General features: G+C 38.4%; 1 protein-coding gene across 4 annotated transcripts in view; it reads left to right on the forward strand.

The window, feature by feature from the left end:
- The window catches only part of igf2bp2a (insulin-like growth factor 2 mRNA binding protein 2a), a 75722-nt gene that overhangs the window by 26089 nt on the left and 36684 nt on the right, over positions 1-12949 (forward strand). The window lies entirely within an intron of this gene.

Genomic DNA, 12949 nt, shown 5'->3' on the forward strand with positions numbered 1-12949 from the left:
CTCTTCTTGTGTTTGTCTTTGCTCAGCACACTTCTTGAGGCCGATCCTTTTGGAATAAGTGTCACAATAACGCCGCAAAAAGCCAAAGAAAAAGCTAACTCCATTTGAGTTTCCTTAGCTTAGGTCTCTCAGGGTTTGTTGACGTCCTATGTGACGACGTGGATAAAATTTGCCCAAAATTCAGACGACTTTACAGATGTCAGAGGTTCCAATATCAGCAGCACCTGTTAGGGTCCCATCTATGACCAAACAGTAACATTTTAAGATTACACTTTGCGTATTCTAGTTCTACTGTATTATATTTGCACAATAGCTTTTTACCACTGGATCTAAAAGAATTTAGTAGTATTTTGTACTGCAACCAGGTACTGTATTGACTCAAATAGTTTTGTGTTTTTACAAAAACAGGTCTTGAAAAAGAGGGGTTGTTGTTGTTGTTTTATATTCCTGGATGTCTTACATTTGGGTCAGTCCAGTAATTTGGGGTTTCATGAGAAAGCTTACTTTTCTTTATTCCTAAATGTAGTAATAAAATGAACAAGTACTTTTTTGATATTTTGGTAAAAGATGGCATTTTCTCACAGCATGTCAGCCATGTTTATGGACTCACCACTGTGCTGCTCAGGGGTGCGCGAGCACAGAGCTCTTTCTGCGTTTCTCCACGTAATTTTCATGCAATTACATTGAGGTGTGTTCTTGACAAGGTTTTGATGTCGGAGGAATCCAGATGAGCTGCGTGCAGGGTGCTGCGTTTTGCCCCATTCGTACAGCGTGTGAGCTCCCACTTTGGCTGAAAACAAATGTTTTGTGTTACCCTGCGAGACCACAGACATTCTTAATTGATCAAACACACATGCAGATGAAAAATGCCGAACACTTCTTTTATTCTAGTGTTGCCGGACCATCACGCGGCGTCCGTGTGCAACTGCCACCTGCTTGTGTCTGTGATGTTGGCTTTACAAAGTGGCAGAACGCACCAGGTTAGTCTTTATCATTATTTGTTCAAACAGCATGCTCATCACAAAAACCGCTCCGGAATTATAGGAATAGCCAATTTTGTGGCAAACAGGAAAAAGTCATGTTGGGTTATTGACACAAGCTCCTAACTTTAAAGTGAGAGGAGACACACTTTGTATAAGCCCTCTAACATGAAATAATACCCCTATAGTCACATTTACACTCATTCCCCAATATAGTCGATAGAGGAAATAAGCCATTTAAGACATAACAGCATGTGCGTGTTTCAATAAATGTTTTATACTGTATATACATATGTTGTGTTTTATAGTCAAAGATAGATCATGTCGACTTGTAACTTGCATGCTGAAAAAGTGTGTGCACCTCGATATACATGTACAGCGTACATAAATGCTCATATTTATAAATATAGCACACACACACACACACACATATATATATATATATATATATATATATATTTTCTATTTATAGGAGGAGGTAGATCTTTGGGACTTGGTCAAGTAGCTCGCAGGCTGAAAAAGTGTGAGCACCCCTGCCTTAAACTGTATTTGTATTTTAGTTAATTCTGAACTTTTTTTTTATGCTTGAAAATGCTTAATTTAGACCAAGAAGACATAACATTTGCTTAAATATGCATTTTTTTTGGGACTAATAATAGTCAACCGCAAAACAGCGCCCATTTATTAATTAATTTTTGAAAAACCACGGTAGAGAGAGCAACAGATGTTCGAACTGCGATTGAGCGAGCGACGACTGTATATTAAATGAATAAGGGCTATAAAACTCACTTGTAGGTGTGTTTGTGGAGTTGATGGTTTCTACATTCGAGTGCATCCAATTATTAAAAAGCCTAAAACAGTGGTTCTCAACTGGTTTGGCTGCGGGACGCACCATCATCCTTCATTGACAGGCGGCGACCCAAATTGCGGAATTTTTTAAACAAACTTCTCAAATAACTTTAATAAATTCCATTTATTTATTTAAGTTTTAAATGTAAAAAGACAGATTCCAGCGGTTACAGGGCTGCCTAGAGGGCGCTAACTTTTGACTGTGTTGCAAGCATTACGTCCCGCCTTGTTCCCTTCTCCAAGCATGTAAGCTGCGCCTCATATAACACACACATGCACAGGGGCCTTTGCTAAGCACAGGCGGTGTCATTTTGAGTCAATTGAAAGCAGTCCCATTAATGAAAAGACAAAGTGCAGTTTGAATTTGAGGTAGTGCCAAATAACACGGTGCGCCAGCACAAAACAAGTTTCACGATCAGTTCAGCAACAACACGTTTTTATCCTCAAATCCAAAAAGTGTGGGTAAAGGTTTTCAGTACATGTTATATCTGGGGAGTTGAACCAGAGCATTTTCACATGGACCCGGATGTAGAAGTGAAACAAGAAGTTGAAACTCCAGCGAGCCCAGTTGTTCTGATTCAACACTTCAAGTTTAAGAATAATAAATGGAACATTTCTTCTGCAGACAACCCCTCTGCCTGGCCAAGAGATGGAATTGGGCATTGAATGGTACCGTCATACTGTGTGCAGAATTCCCCCATGTAACACAACGTGAACTTTCGTTCTATGCCACGCTCTTCTCCAGTAGATATCGCGCTATTTAGCTGTGTGTGGGACGGACGTCACACATTAAGTCCACACTCGATATCCTTCCCCTCCCACTCAAGCTTGACCGAGTCCCACAAGTTGAGAATCACGGGCCCAAAACATTGCATGTGTTTATATATGATTGCACAGACAGATATTGTAATGTGTGTACGTGAATGGACAGGCTGTGTGTGATTGTAAGCGGGAACGGACACATGTTTACGTACTGCATTTGCATACATGAAAGGACAACCTTGTTATGTGTATACTATATGTGAGCAGACAGATGGGTGTACAGTATGTGAATTGGCAGAATAATGTTTGCATTGTGGGGATACGCGGATGGACAGACCTAATGTGTGCGATGTGACAAACAAACGTGACATAGACATACTAATCCGTGGAATGAGTTAACAAGGCTCCATCCCCCACCTCTGCAACTTGAAGTATGATTAGATGGATGGATTTTCAGATAAATTAGCTGGTTCATGTTATATGCATATTGTATATATCGATGTATGTAGATAATATTTTACTTTGGGAAGCAAAAAAAAAAAACCTCTCTACTCATACCGTTGCTACGGCACTGTGCGCCGCTGTTGAAGTTGCATGCATCCATCAGCTTGCGCTTCTGGTCTTCGCTGTCAGAAAAAGGCAGGAGAGCTTGCCTCTGCACTCTGATGAGCCTCTCACCCGCGGAGGGGCGAGCGGGGAAACACGGGCGCACGGGTGCTTCCTGCTGAGATGAGATGCGTAGCAGCGCCATGGAGCGACAGCTTCCACAGCTCTGCAGTGTCAGAGCGTCAAGAAGGTGCATCGCTTGTATGTGTGTGCTGCGGCTACAGGTGGGGATGGATTAAAGGATGAAGCTATAAAGGAAACTGTCGCTAGTATGGCATTCATGACGGGAGTGTTTTGTGTCACCCTACCTGTATGAATATATTGTATGTGTATATTCATCATGTAAAATTAGGCTCACAATGTTTCACTTTTCCACAAATTTCAGTTGTGAGAGACCAAATATGGGGTACGCTACACATGTTTTTTGAATGAGACCAAATTCATGAACTGTCAATCAAAATTGAGCATTATTGTAATTTCCCTGTGTGTGCATACGTGGGTGCCTGCGTGTGCGTGCGTGTGTGTGTGTGTGTGTGGAGCGGTGGATGTTGAAATAAGCCGTCTGTTTAAATTGGAAAATGATTGCATTATTTATGTCTCCATATCTGACGACATTTTATAATATGTTTGTATGTGAATGGACGGATTATGTGTATTTAAATGGTCAGACAGATAATTACATTGCGTGTGTGAACGGACAGACAGATGTTTACATTTTTATGTGTGCACTATGTGACGGGGGGGATCAATCTTGAAGTCACTTTTGTGTGTGAATGGACAGTCATGTCTACTATACAATGTGTGTTATGTGAATGAACAGACATATTTAAACTGTGTGTATGTGAATGGACAACGGGATGTGTCTATATTATGTATGTATATGAATTGACAGACGTGTTTACATTATGTGTGTATGTGAGCAGGTTGACTGATATGAACGTCATTTTTGTGCTTGAATGGACAGACTACATGTGAACGAACAGACATTTGCATGGTGTGTATGTAAATGGACAGACAGATGTTTACAATATGTGTGTACAGTATGTGCATGGTCAGCCAGATGTTTCCATGATGTGCTTGTGTGAACGTGCGTAGCGTGCATGTGAACGGTCGGATACTAAGTTTATATCATGTGTGTATGTGAACTGACAGAAATATGTTTACGTTATGTTTGTCCTGAGAGCGGGTCGACCAATGTTAACAACATTTTTGTGCTTGAATGGACAGACATACGTTTACTGTTTGTGCTTTTATGAATGGACTGACACCATCACTCAAAAGTGAGCATGATTTATCTTTTCCAAAGCAGAATTTTTGGTGTGTTTCTATTTCAGCGTCATGAAGCCTGTCCATTTCTGCGTAGCCCCAGTCACATGACTAGTTGCTTCCTGTATGATATTGATGAAGACCTTGTTATTAACCTGTCTGACATGCAATGATACGAGGCAAAATCCATTCACAAGTTGCAACAGTATTGAAGAGAATTTCATTTCCTGTTTTCTCTCTGTGGTATAGCTGTATGAAGAAAAGATTTTTTTTTTTTGATAGGACATCAATCTATCACCGCGCAATAAAAAGTGTTTGTGTGCAAGAAAGCAACAAATATATTCCTAGTAGGCTGTGATAATGGAGAATGTTGACAACTAAATGGGTTCAGAAGGAAGCAAGGTTGTAAAAAATAGTTTTTTTTGCATAAAGAACAATTAGGAGTGATGTTTGTGGAGGCTTTGTTAGACAGCATGCTGCGGGCTGGCCCAGTGGACTGAAAGGCTATTTGGGATGTCTCTTTATTCATCCAAAGTGAGCCTCCCGCTGGGCCTGTGAGCTGTCACTGACAGGACGGCCGTCCGCACACAACCGGGCAGGACGGACGGTTGATGTAAACAAGGCTTTCAGGGACCTCATTAAACGCAATACTTTTTTTGGAAAACATTTAAAATTCGCTGTGGGAAAAGGGACATTTTGTCCCCAAATCAAAGAACCGTTTTCGTTAGATGTATCCATTTTGTAGTTTTGAATCCATTCGGATTTCACAGAAAGAATTCCAAACTACTTCATTCATCACACACCAGTGACAATATTAGGCACACCTTTACGGTTGCAATCAGATATTCTACAAGATGTTCAGTTTGTCAGAAGTATTAATTCAATATGCTTATTCGTGTGGGGGCAGTTTGTGAAGTGCTGCAGTGCATCGTACTGAGAGCCATTTCTGATTTTTGTGACTTTTGTGGAGCTATATGGTAAGGTAACTCAATAATGTTATGTTGTGGCTGCACGGTGTATTGCTTTCAGTTTCTCAATGTTTACGTAACACATCATGAGCACGTGAAGCACAATTTTTCCATAAATATGACGTTATGTAACATTGAAGCGCTATTCACGGTGATATGTGAACAAAAATACATATTGGAATATTTCTGAATCTAAATAGCTTTCATATGTATCTAAAATCTTTGAAAATGCTTGCAATTGATTCAGCTGAGAAGAAAAATAATGATTATGGTTCATTATGGTGAAATGCTCAAGGTTTTATGTACTTTTTTAAAATGTAATCAACACAAAAGACTCTTGGGAAAATATCAGCTAAATAAATTATTAAAGCCTTTCCCACCTGGCGTTTAATTTGTCTTACACAGTGGAACTTTACTGAGCATCATTAATTCGTCCAGAAGGTCCAAAACAGACGCTAACCAAATAAATGTTTCTCTTAAGAAATAATGTAGATCCAATCAATTCTTTCCAGAAAGGAATTTTGTTTAACACAAACATGTTTTTATAGTTTTATAATTATAATTTTACATACAGAAAACAATTTGAAATGCATACAAATGATGAATAAAAGGGATAAATAAAAATTTAAGGTTACTTTGACCTTCATTGAAGGCATGATGTCCCAAAGACACGATGTGGCAGCGAGATCAACATCTACCTGTCCAACACCACCTTCAGGTTTTGCCATGAGTTATGTCTTGTTTTTTACACCTCGATAACACAAAATGGATTTTGATAAAGCAGGTGAGAAACTCTTTTAAAGGACACGATGTGGCAGCGAGATCAACACCTTCCTCTTCAAAACCACCTTCCTGTTTTGTCGTTTTTTTTCTTGAGTTCAAGTGTTTTTCACCTTCTTTATCAAAATGCCGGCACTTGCAACTTTCTTTAGCTCCATTTTGGGTTATTGCGGCAGCAAGCTAAGGATGCTAACAGGATGTTTTGTGATCAAATAAATTTAGAACACAGGTGGACTCGCGCAGTGTATTAACACAACAAGAGGCGCTTCATATTGTACGCTAATTGGAAAATGTCCGCAAACCGAGACAAAATTTTGGCGTCATTTTTTTTTTACGTTAACGGAAAAACACGCTAACCGGGGCGGACGCTAACCAAGGTTCCACTGTACTGTAAATTTGCAGTGCTTTCTTTCTTGACTTTTCTCTTGTGCCAGTTTTATAATGCAAGTAGTTAAACAATAAAAAAAATGCATATATCAGCATAAACAACAACAATAAGAAAAATGATCATATTATGCAAAACAAATCAGGCAGTTCATAAAAGAATAATCATACAAACTCTCGACTTTCCTCGTTGTGACTATAACATCATTAACTTATTTATCTCTGTAAAATAATTTACAAAAACAATCATTTAGTAGATTAACAATGATGGATAAATACAGCAGTCTGGGGCACATTGCTTTGAATAAAACATTTTTTCTGCCATTAATTGTGTAGTTTTAAATAAATAAGTTTGACGATAATTCATTGAGGTTGCGGTTGAGGTTACTTAAAATAGTACACATGAATACAGTCAGCGTGAGTCCTATAACAACCACTGATCATGTGATTTATAGTCCTAGCTCAGCTCGTAGACAAATAAGCCTCCTTGGCACAGACGAGTGACATTTTTTTTTGAAAGTGTCAATCCTCCACAGAGTGTCTGTCAGTGATGTTCATCGTCTTGTTGCTGGGCGAACACCGTCCAAATTCCTGGGCTTGTCCATGCGCAGACACACGGTGTTTCAGCTGCTGCAGGTGGGAGCTGTAAATATTAGCTTTTCAAATGAGCGCGGCCACCCTCGAATTATACTTAAAGGCCAAATTGAGAGGATTTCTACCTCCTTCCCTTGTTGGCTGCTCACCAGCAGCAGGCAGACTCGGTCACATTTACCAAACATTAAGTGACCATTCAGTTTGTATCCTCCTCGTCTGGCATTCGGAGAAAGGAGGAGCCGAGGAAGGGCTCTGGGTTCACCTTGTGTGTAAACAGCCCACAGTGTTATGGGTCTCTCTGCACATAGACAGACAGACAGGCGGGGATGTTCTGCTTAGCGTGCAGCCACAGGCATGCTTAAAATAAGATGAAGTGTCACTTTTTCCAAAAAGATGTCAATCCAGCAAGCTGCATATTTGTGAACAAAACACATGTTAAGACCAATGTGTTGTTCTTACTAAGACGATAAGACCTTAAACCAATAATTTCAGAATAAATGCCAATGAAAAGCGTTTCTGCCGTTGCCATGGCGATCATGGATCACCTGCTTTAGTGGTCTATAATTGGACCAGGACACCTGTTTCCCATTAGCTTCTATGCTAACGCTACTGTTTAGAGTTGTTTGCAGGGCTTCAATGCGTATTTCAGCCCACTCAATTAAACAAACGAAGTTAAGAAGCTAAAGCTGTCAAATGATGTTGTGAGTGAAGGGTAACTACAGTAGCTGAAATGCGCTGCAGTTGTAGTGCTTTGAAGTATTTCAAGACTTCTGTTGCTGCACATTTACGGCTCTCTGTTTGTATTTACCATATTTTTCTTATATACTAATTGTCAACAACTGTATTTTTTTCCCCCAATAGTGTATTGGACACAATCTAGCCTTGATAAAGCGTTGACATTTAGACAGTTTAAAAGTGCTTTGAGTAAGCCGTACAGGAAACACACTTATGTGTGTATGTGGCTTTAATGCCGAATACATTCAGGATTTATCCAATCCACCCATTTGTTGTTTGTTCTTAAACCTGATTGGACGTTAATAGATGGATTCAATGAGGCGGATTCAAAGGGAAAATATGCTGGACATTACCTAACGATTACGTTAGTTGAATACGTTGACTGGGGGCACATTTTACTCAAGACATTCACTGTATTTTCAAAGTCAAAGTCTGAGTCATTGATGTCCAAGTCCAAGTCGAGTTGCAAGTCTTTGATGATATTGTGAAGCAGAGTCCAAAGTGATCGAAATTGTGACTCGAGTCTGAGTCAAGTTCAAGTCGTGTGACTGGAGTTCACACCTTGGCTTTTGACAGACACTGTAACTCTGCACTTGTCCAACATAATAGATGTCATGTCGCATACAACAACGTAACCCTAAAGAGTGGGACAGGAGGACACAAACGTCAACAACACTAGCATAGCTATGTGAGCTACAGTGATGACTTTACAGTCATACAGCGGAACCTTCGTTAGCTTACGCCCAGATTAGCGTGTCTTTCGGTTTCCGCCTAAAATGTTTGCAAATATGTTGCCTCTGTTCGCTTACATTTCCCGGTTCACATACAGTGTAGCGTGCCTCTTGTGGTGTTATTAATTTCTTTTTGTAATGTTACGACTTTATTCCCATATTATAAGTTTTTCCCCAACCTAATTTTCAGAAAATTCCTTCATTAAAAAAAAACTTTATTTTGTTATGATGGTTTCTCATAATAGCGTACTTTTTCTTTCAAACTATTTAAACTCCATACTACTAAAATGGTATTTTTCTCATATTACGACTTTATTCTCGTCAAAATTGTGACTTTTTTTCTTGTTAGAATACAACTTTATTCTCTTAATATTTTGACGCTATTCTTGTAAAATTACTGCTGCAAGTTTCTCTTTGTAAATTTTTCTCCGCATAATTATGACTTTATTCCCGTAACATTGTAACTTTTTCTGCAAACTAATTTTCCCAAAAAATTACAGCAATTTCTTGTATTGTTCGGTTCTCATATTATATTATGACATAAAAATGTTTGTTTTCTTTAATATTTCAACTTTATGCCGCTATTAGGATGTTTTTCTCTTCAAATTACGACTTTTTCTCACTAGATTACCACTTTTTTCTCATAATTGACTTTATTTTTTGTCAAATTACTGCCGATTTTTCCATTTTTGCTGTTTTTTTTTTTAGTTGTTTTGTTAAATAATGTGCCACGGGCCGATAAAAAAACAGCTGCAAATAGCCTCCAGGCTGCACTTTGGACACCACTGCACTAGATGTCACGTAATCCCTATACTGCACACATACAGTATTTTAATTAATATATGTAGAATGGAGTCTGTAATGGCAGTGATGGCATTGTGATATTTTATCCTGCTGAAGTCCTCACCTCTTAGAATTCACAAGCTATTTGTAAGGGAATTGCTTTCTGGAGTTCAAGCGGTCTGCATTGCAGCACATCAGCACGGATCAATGTTGTCAATTAGCACAATCAATGCAAGATCCAAGCAGACATGAATGGACAAAATGGTCTCTTAGTGCCATACTCTGACACGTTCTGTTGTGCCTTTGCATGACTAGAACATGTTAAACACTCTGGTATGACCAGTTTTGATTTCCTTGAACAGTGGTGAGTGTCATCCCCTGCAAAATTCCAATTTAAAGCCCAGAATGGTGGAGTAGTAGCAGGAAAGTGCATATGTCAAACACATCAAACTTTAATTTGTTTGCGGTGTTGTTGGATGAATGAGGTGTGGAGTGGAATGTCTAAATCTGGGTGATGCTTTTTCCTTGAGAAGCACAATCAGAGAAGGAGTCATTCGTTCGTGTGCCGCTGCCAGCTCCCGTCTTTCCCGGAAACTCCAACCTGTGCTGTTTTCCGTGCACACACGCTTACAAGGAAAGATGCAAAAAATAAAAAAAACAAACCTTGATGAAGGAATGTGTTTCAAGCCGACCGCAGACGGCGCTAATTTCTCCCACTGTCAATCCATCCATCACTTCAGCTCCTGGAATGTCTACTAATTGTTCTTCCAAGGAGTTTTTTTTAGTGTTGGTGCTGAGCTGCTGCGTGATGGTGGTGCTTTTTTTTTTTTTTGTCTCCATATGAGCATCTCTGCTTCTTTCATCAACAGCTCTCACATATTTAATGTGCTACTTGCGGTGTTGTTTCTCACACTTTGTGGGTTGTGGTATTTATTTATTTATTTTTGCTTGAAGTTATAACACAGAATTGTTGTTATAAAACACAATGATTAAAAAAAATGATATTGATAATTAGCCAAATATTATATGCAGTCTATTTTGGAAAGTGTGGGATTTCCATCGAAATATAAAACAAGAGTTATGACGGCGACTAGATGAAATGTTGATGTTTAATGTCTTAAGTTGTTGCATAAAATCGCAGCTGGTGGCGTTATCTTATTATCTGAGTGTTCCTTCATAGTTCCCTCAAAGTTTACGTTAAGGAATATAATAACGCATATCTGAAAAAGAGTAGGAAGAAGACGTTATTTAATCCTACTCCTTCTCTGTGCCTCGGCAATGACTGGATTTGTTCACACTACGTGTTTAACACGCTCACACGTATAATAATTCCTGTGTTTTGCATTGTGTCGTTAAAACTTTGTTCGTTTCTTTTGTTTAAGTCTCACCATTTTCTAGTGGGAAGAGAAAAGAATGCATACATATAATAAATAAATATGAAATAATATGATAGCTTATGCAGTGATGAAGGAAAAGTGATGAAGGGGAAAAAGACATGTTGGAAAAATAAAATGGGTAAGTGAATAATGAGAATAGAAATATATATTAAAAAATAATGAATAGATAAATGGAACATAAGAAATAAAAAAAAAATTAAATATAAAGGAACAAATAAGCAAATAGTTAAAAAAAAACTAGAATATAGCTTGTGCGGCGATGAAGAAAAAAATGATAAGTAAATAATAAAATTAATATTTAAGTTAATAATAAATACAAATAATATAATTTAAAACAGAGATTCAATACAAATACTGGCAATGAAAGACACTCTTGAAAAAGAGATTTTTAATCTCAATGAGGTTCTCCTGGTTAAATAAAGGACAAATAAATAAGTGAAAAAAATGACAGAATTAACAATAACTTAGTAATGATCGATGAATGAGATATATTGCTTACTTTTATTGACATTGGCAATGCAACCTTCTGCCGTTGAGACTAATTGTTTTGTGTCAAATGTCCTGCTGTACTGTTCCTCCATGTAGTAAAAGAAGTTGTGACTAATGTTGGAAGAGAAATTACTGTACTGATCTTTGTCATTGTCCAGAAGAGTCGAGTTCCAGATCTTCTTTTTCAGCCATCTTTTGTGTGTTGTAGTGTTATAGTCGTCATCAATGACTTTATTCCGTCATACTCTATCATTCTTTGTTGTCTCTTCATTTTCCGTTATTTAATATTCGTCCAGTTCCTTCACGTGTTTGACGAGAAGTACTTTGGTTTCTTCCGTTTTTTCCGGCATTTAACTTGAGTTGGCCCTCCGAGTGCCTTGAATTTTCCCTTTTTCACTTAAGTCTCGTGCTTTCTTGGTGATGTCGGCGTTGTCTTTTGTCAAATGCTCGTTTATGTAGATGTTTGTTCCTTTCAGCCTTCTCCGCTTCAGCAATGCCGTTCTTGTTGGTGAACTTTATAACGACGACGGGTGTGGTTGTTATTTTTGCCATGCATTCCTATGTGAAACATTTGACATTGGAGTTACAGATACAAAAAACACTACAGTCCTCAGAAAAATCACTTTTTTTGTTGATACCTGTTTGTGTGTTAAATGTCTTGCTGTTAAATCATTTGGTTTAATTTGGAAGTAAGAGTGTCTGTAATGTAACCGGGCGTCTTTTGCAAGTACGATTACTATTGCAACACCATATCATCAGTAGCACAGATCTAACCTTCCAGCTCATGTTCCGTATTAGTGTGCGTGAACCTTGCATGGTGCCCTTAGGTTCTGTGCATTTATAGTAGTGCTATGTCTCTCTGTCAGTTATTTCAATTTCAGCTTAAATGCATCACCTGTTTTTTCAAATTTCCCACACGAAATAATGGAAATAATCTGTTCCAGGGTCAAACTGTTACTGTCGTAAAACTTTTATTTACTGTACATTGTTGTTAACATCTTAACTTGAATAACGAGTGCCTACGCGCAAAGTGATACTGGACAAAAAGATTGAGACGCAGGTCACATTTTTTGTTCTTTTCTCACATCCTGCAATAATGCTACAACACGCAACATGCGCTGATGCTATGATGCTTGCCCGTTATTTGCCGACGTCTTGTGTGGCGGAACGAAAATGTAAGTTGAAATTGAAACAACCAAAAAAAAATGTTCACGCTCAAGATGACATAATGTCATGTGATCTTCTAAACATCTTATGTCCCGCAATTGTAAACATAAGTTGATGTAAAAGCATCACACTTGGCCTGGATGGCACACATGGTCATGCCGGACTAAAGTACACTTCTTGTTGAGCCTGCTTCTTTTTTTCTTATCATTTTTCTTACATTTTACTGAAATTCAAACTTTTGGAGACTCCATTGTATTTTGGAGGCGAAAACTAAGCCTGGCAATGATGCAGGTACCTGATGATGATGATGATGATCTGAGTGAAGTGTAACCTTGGCAACTGAAGTGGATCTGGAGTTTATGGAGACAAGAGTAACTATCCGTGGAAGACATAATATCTCCTGCAAAAAAAAAAAAAACTTCGGAAGGTTTATGAAGCACCTTTAGCTACATCCCTCA

The sequence above is a fragment of the Dunckerocampus dactyliophorus genome, chromosome 9 (assembly GCF_027744805.1).
Source record: "Dunckerocampus dactyliophorus isolate RoL2022-P2 chromosome 9, RoL_Ddac_1.1, whole genome shotgun sequence".
Taxonomy (NCBI): Eukaryota; Metazoa; Chordata; class Actinopteri; order Syngnathiformes; family Syngnathidae; genus Dunckerocampus; species Dunckerocampus dactyliophorus.